Source organism: Notamacropus eugenii, chromosome 6 (genome assembly GCF_028372415.1).
Source record: "Notamacropus eugenii isolate mMacEug1 chromosome 6, mMacEug1.pri_v2, whole genome shotgun sequence".
Lineage (NCBI taxonomy): Eukaryota > Metazoa > Chordata > Mammalia > Diprotodontia > Macropodidae > Notamacropus > Notamacropus eugenii.
Window position 1 is genome coordinate 249,809,880 of NC_092877.1, and position 7,318 is coordinate 249,817,197.

The 7,318-nt window shown below is 34.3% G+C and overlaps 1 pseudogene; it reads right to left on the reverse strand.

Moving 5' to 3' along the window:
• Positions 1 to 5,235: 5,235 nt before the first annotated feature.
• On the reverse strand, positions 5,236 to 6,450 carry LOC140511313 (heterogeneous nuclear ribonucleoprotein D-like pseudogene; annotated as a pseudogene).
• Between the last annotated feature and the right edge of the window lie 868 nt (positions 6,451 to 7,318).

A 7,318-nucleotide genomic window follows, 5' to 3' on the forward strand; every position in this document is an offset into this window, starting at 1 on the left:
GAAACTACTTTTCATTAAGATCTTAATTAACAAATCACATTGTTGACTTCTTTTAAATTTGTAATGCACTGAACCAACAATGATGTGACAGAAAGAGTGGCTCAGAGGGAGGGCCTGACATTGCATATCACCTTCATTGTTTGCCCTTTTGACTTTGGGCAAATCATTTAAATTCTTCATATTTGATTTTTCATATCAGCAAAAGGAAGGAATTGGGATAGATGGTCTCTAAGCTTCCTTTCAGGTTGAAATCCCATGATCCATTATGTTTTAGGTAAGAAGAGGTTTTTGTTGTTGTTATTTTCCCCATGTTTTTTCACGAGTGAAAGGATTCAAGTTATTAAAAAAAGAAACTACAAAACCCACAAAAAATCCTTAGTACTCTTAGAAGTCAAATTGGTTTTTGTTGCTGTTGTTGTTGCTTGTTTGTTTGTTTCTTTTCCCTCTTGTGAAGAAGCCCTACATAGAATGAGAGCTATCCTCCACTTGTAGAACAGATATGTCATTGTATGGCTGGACAGAAGACAGAATAGATATCTGTATCCTCTTCTCCCCTGACCTTTCTCTAAGGTAGACTTTATTTCTTTCCAGGAAGGAAAGCAGAAAGTTTAGGCCAGAGGTCACTCTATTCTTCTCAGGGAAAGAGGGTAATAGGCTCAAATTGCATCTATTTTCTCTCTTAAGTATATTTAGTCTAGAGGATAAAATTTTGGATGCAATTTAATTACTTATCACTATTTCATCATTAAGGACATCAAGCTTTGTATCAAGTCTTGATTTCTTTTCTCCCAAATAACAGTTCCACACACAGCACATGTATAGTGGTTAACTAAGAACACTATCTCTCCAAATACATAAGTAGCACCAATGTGATATTCACAGAGCCCATGGCAGTCATGAATATTCCGGTGCAATTCTGAATCACGAAATACAGCAGACTCTAATCATGGAAGACAGAACCAAAACATTTATTCGAAGAGCAGGAAACCAGATCCATAGTTAACAAAAATCTATAAACAATAACAATACAGAGGAAAACACCATCCCCCAGTTTTTCCCCTACTAGCCTTCCCACAAACCAGGTCCCTTAAACAAGTCACAAGCAGGCTCCCCTTAGACAAAATGCCCTTCTCTCACTCATAGTCAGTTGTGGACTTGCCTGTATCCTTCAGTTCTGACTGCTCTCATGACTAATTTCCTGTCAGCTGTGTTCTAGCTCTGCCTCTTCCTGTTCCACACATTTAGCAAACTTCTCCAACCACAGGGTCCATGTGACCCAGGCAGTTTACATGAGTCTATTAATGATTATGAAAGATCTTCCCATTTAAATTACCATCACAAGGTTGCAAGACAGAGAAAATGGACCAATGAGATTATACAATAGATAATGCAGAGCAGAGGATTTCTCCCTTTGTAAGGGAGCTAATTCAGCTCAACTAAGTGATGAAGTCTTAAATCTCATCCAAGGAGAAGAATTTTCTTATGTAGCAAGTTAGAGATGAGAATATGATGGAGATTCTCAGTTTTTCTGATGTCTTTTAGAGTCTTTTTCTCCAGCAACCTGAAGTGGTGTTAGCCATGGCTATCTTCCCTCTTGAAGTAAGAAGTGTGACATGTCTAGAGTGACTACAGAAACAGAAAATCTCAAAGGGAATGAATGACTTGAAGTGCTGTTATTCTTACCAACTCTGCCCTCCCCCTCATGCAGGATAGAGCATTTCATTTCCACCAATGTGTTGAGTCACATACCAGTGAGTTAGGAGTGAGGTTATAATTTTATATTATTAAACTCCTCAAATTGCATTTTATGTCCTATAAAACCTTTTCACTCTTTCTTAAGAGCATTCCTCTTTTATACAAATTTTGAGTTCCTTCCAAATTGTTCTGTCCTATTGTCTATTACTCAAACTTAGCATTCCATCTTATGAATTCCCATTTTTCTATGCATTGTTCCTCTTGACTAGAAAGCATTTCTTCCTCACCTTCAACTCTTAGAGTCTCTTTCTCTGCTCATGGGTAGGCTCTTGTACCACTTTCTAAAGAAGACTTTCTTTCTCCCCAGTTGATAATGCTCTCTTATCAAATATTCGTTTATGCACATTATCTCATTAAAGATTAGAACTCCTTACACCCTAGGTATTATTTTTAATTTATCCTTGGAGGAAGGCATTACTGGCAGTTTTTCAAGAATTCACTTTAAAAATATATAGTCTTTTTATACATTAGAAATTAATAAATGATAATTCCTTAAAATGGACCGCAACACAAGAAGACTGAATCAAGATCAGAGGGCAGATTTAAATTCAATTTGAAAAATTTGGACTTTATTCAGTGAGCAATAGGGAATTATGGAAACTTTGTAATGTGGGAAGTTATATCATTAAACCTGTGTTTCAGAAATATTACTATAGTATTGTTATGTAGGATGTGTTAGAGAGAAAAGACAACTAAAGACTGATTATGGCAACTCAGTAGTTGAAGTGAAAAGTAATGAGTGCTTTAACTGAGTGAAGTAGAGACAGTGAAAATGAAAACAAGAAAACAAATGTGAGAAATGTTTTAAAGGTCAAATCAATAAGATTTGGTGACTAATTGGATGTAGGGGTTGAGGAATCAATGATGACTCAGAGATTTAGGAGCTTGGGTGATTCAGAAAATGAATGTAACTTTACTAAAAATAAGGAAATGAGGAAGAAAACAGATTTTGAGAAAATTATGAGATCATTTTTAAATTCACTGTAAATGCTTTTGTTAATAAGTATGTGCAGTCTTCAGTACTGTTTAATAGGGTGTTAGCCTTTTGTCAAAAAAAATTTGGATTTCCATCTAAGCTCAAAAGAATACAAGCACTATGACACCAGGTAAGTCAGCCTCTTTGAGTCTCAGTTTTTCATCTATAAAATTATCTCTCTTATAGTAATGTTATCAGGATAAAATGATATAATGTAGGTAACATTATGTAAAACTTTAAAATTTAATAAAATATGAACAATTAATATTAATATTAGCATTTTTATTTTATACACTCAATCTTTATTAAATTGAAAACTCGAGATTTCTTTTTGTAAAAATTTTACAGAAATGTTCAGTCATAAATCTTTAGCAACTAGAGGTCAAAGAGCATGTTTTTATATTTATAACATCAGCTGCTTATCATGAAAAAGAATCAATTTTTTTCATCAACAAAGTAAAGACGCAGACATAAAAAATCTTGCCTAAGTCCACATGACAAGCTCTCATCTCCAAAGTCCAGGGTGTTTTTACGGTATTATTCAACGTTGTGCAATAGTTTTTGTTTTTTGCTTTTTGTATTTTTTAAAGAATGTACTTAGACTCCTTTTTCTATATTAACAGATATATTAAGGCATCCATATATGCATAATATTGTGGCAAAAAGCTGAATCGGATAGAGCTTTTCCCTGAATCAGAATCCCCACATTCACAGAATTTATAGTCTTGTAGTGACATACTACATACAAAATAACTATAAGAAAACAAAACATTGACAAGAGATATTCAAGCAAAATGTTCTTTGAAATCTGAGGAGGGATATATGTTAACACCTACTTGGGTGCATCAGTGAAGTTTTCTGAGATTGTGTTTAGATAAGTTCCTAAAGTCTCTTCAGTCCATCACCCATCTGCAACACAGTTGCAAAACTGACATTTTTGAACACATCTCACAATGCTACACTTATCCTAAATAAATAAATAAATAAATGTACACACATATACTATATACATACACATGCAATGTATATATTTGTCCTTAAACTGGCATATGTATGTTTATGTATGCATGTGTGCATATGTATATACTTATGCATGTATATATGCATATTGTGAATGTGTGCGTGTGTGTATGCAAATAATATATACAAGTGTATATATACACATACATACACATATGTACATATATGTATATATGTATATACAAATAAATTTCACATCAATTTCTTTCACAGTCTTTATGATATATTCAAAGCCACACCTGTTTTTCCTTAGATTCAATCTTAATCTCCTACTTCCTGACATTTACATATACTCTACCTTGTACAAGGAATCCTTCATAGTTAAACTTCAATGCCCCTTCCTGCAATAAAGTCTTTTTTAATGCTCTCATTTGACAGTTCCATCTCATTGTCCCCCTTCACAAATGTAGATAAAAACATAAGTATACATATGTAAATAAACACATGTATATACATTTTTCTTTACTTTGTATATGTATGTATATATTGCACTCATAGTATAAATATTATATATCATAGAATTATGTATGTACACACAATACAAATAAATAAATTTGTAGCATTTACTTCTGTGCATATGTTCCTTGTGAACAAGACCAATTTATTATTTGCCTGAACATTGCTAGCCTAGAAAAATAGCATGTTATGAATGAATGGTTATTAGTCCTTGATGTAAGGAAAACCTGGATGCAAATCTGATTTTTGATGCTTTCTTCCTGTATGATCATGTGAAAGTCATTTAACTTAACCAAATTCCACCCAGCACTCTTAAGACTCAAAGTTGTAGGAAAGGTGCTGATATGCATTTGTAGTAGGAATTTTTCACTGAAAGTTTCTTCCAATTAGGAAATGTTCAGTTAAACACAGGTACACACACACACATATAAACATATATATGTGTGTGTATGTATATATGTGCCTGTGTACACACATATACATGTATACATGTGCATGTGTGCATGCATGTGTTTATGCATGCATGTGTTTATATATACATGTATACATATATACGTGTATATGAGTACATATGTATACATACACATATGTGTGCATTGTATATATGTATGCACATATGCACATACATGTGCATATATATGTACATATATGTATATATACATGTACATATATGCATGCACATGTGTGTATGTAACTGCTTAGAGCAGGAAGTAAAATATAAGAAATACTTCATAAATTCTTTTTTAAACTAATTTGATTTCATAATATGATTTTCTAATCACCAAGAATCAGAAGTCTATTTGGTCACTCTTTTTAAGTAATTAGAAATATTAATTTTGCTTTGTTGCCTTCTATTTTCTTTCTTTTTTTTTATTTTACAACTAATTTATTTTTGAGAATCATTTAACATGAAATTATAGAAATAAAATTTGTATAAATACAAATCCACATTTGTTATAACACAGATGACAAAGGACAAAGCAAAAACAAGAAAACTAAATCTGTGGCTATATACAATTCGTCACAGTTGTGTCGTGTACACTAAAAGTCTTTCACAAAATAGTCATCTCAGATCAACAGAAGACCACTCTTCATTCAATGCTGTCATCCTGCAATATAGGCTGCTGTAACATCCACACCTGTTTTCTCCGTGTCCTCCTTTAATATGACTGGTAATTGTTTTGGTGATTACTACCACCTCGGGATGCTTTGCCATACGTGCTTTGTTAACCACTGTAGTCTACATATCCCTGTCCATATCCGTAGTTCCCATAGTTATACCCAGTATAATAATATCCGCCATAGCCGCTATAGTTTTGATCACCACCATAGGCACTATTGCAATTTCCATATCCTTGACCATAATAGTTATTAAATCCTTGGTTGCAGTTTTGGCCCTGATCTTGGCCACGACCCCTAGTCCCACCGCGGCCTCCAGCAGGGCCCCTCCCTCCTTTCCGTTGTTGCTCTTGCTGACTGTATACCTCCTTGGGTTGTACGACTTTGATTTCACACTTCCCAGAACCAATCTGATGTTAAGTGTTTTTTAATAATTTCTTTACTGGTTCTTCATCTGTATATGTGATAAAACAAAATCCTCTTTTTTCATTTGTTTTTGTGTCCATAGTAAGTTCGATGTTCTCAACCTCTCCAAATGCTTCGAAGTACTCCTTGATCTGTTCCTCTGACGTGTCTGGGCTCAGTCCACCAATAAACACTTTTTGGGAGGGCTCCTTTCCCTTTAAAGTTTTGGCCTGCTTGGAGTCTATCAACTTGCCATCCAGCTTATGCTCCTTGAGTTCCAGGACCTTGTCCACACTGGTGGCCTCCTTGAAAAGCACAAATCTGAATCCCCACAATCAGACTGTGACTGGATCTGTTTTAATCATGCAGTCTACAACCTCTCCAAAATGAAACAGGTACTCAATGAGATCTTTCTTTCTCGTATCCCATTTCAGCCCTCCAATAAAGGTTTTACCATCGTCCTGCTGGTTCTTGCTGGCGTTGATCTTGGATCCCTCGCGAACTCCTCCATGTTGCTGTACTGGTTCACTTCCTCCATGGTGTCAGGGCTGTGGGCCGGGGGCAGGTGGCTCGGACAGGCAGTCCCAGCGGCAGCACGTTGGGTGGAGCCTGATTTAAAACGGTGGTGGAAGATCATCTTCCATTTTCTTTAACCAGATTGTCTAAATATACTATAATTAAATCATTTGTAATATATTCATTTCAAGAACTGATATAATAAATTAGGAAAACTGTTTATGTAATGTGATTTCTAAATGTGCAAGTATATTTATTGGATAAATTATCTCTTTGTAATCTAGATGTCTTTGATTGCTATTTTCTAATGTTATTTCATTTAAATTTCTATGTGTCATGTTGCTGCAATGACATATTCTTATTTATAAGAATTATGTTAATAATATTGATCAGTATTTGCACAGTAGGATGTGAGATATGCAAATTGCTTTTATAGCTATATCTAAATTGATGCTTTATGATACCACATCTCATCTACAAAGGAATTTTTGCTTCCTTGAATAACCCTGACAACCCCTGCTGTTTTGGAACTTGTTTTAGTGTGGAGGAATGGAATAAATACAGTGGTCTTGACAGAAGACTTCATGTTCTCCCCTGAAATCCAATTATAGATGAATGGCAACGTTACAACTAGAATGAGAATCTGATTCTCATTGATATTTACTAAAATCCATGTAGATAGATGCTCAAATCCTTACTAAAAGCCTGTTTCATGAGAATATAGCAACTAACCGAATACTTTTCTGGATCATTGCAGAAACTTGGTGATAATTCCTTTGTAAAATCCAAAGTCTTCCAAACTGGGATTTACACAGTCTTGTCACTTTTTTTGACTAATTCAGTAACTCTAACTACAAATTCTGAATCTCCTTACTGTATGTTTACCCAGTATATGCTCTATTTAAAAATGAGAAACACTAACATATTTTTGTCACTATATTGGCAGGCAAACTTTCCTCTATAGCTAGTTACTGCATAACAAAATGACCAGTTAAAATCTTTATGACTTTTGTTCTTCCATAGTTATGTGTATTTTAACAGACAATTTGAAAAAAGAAAATCATATGCAAG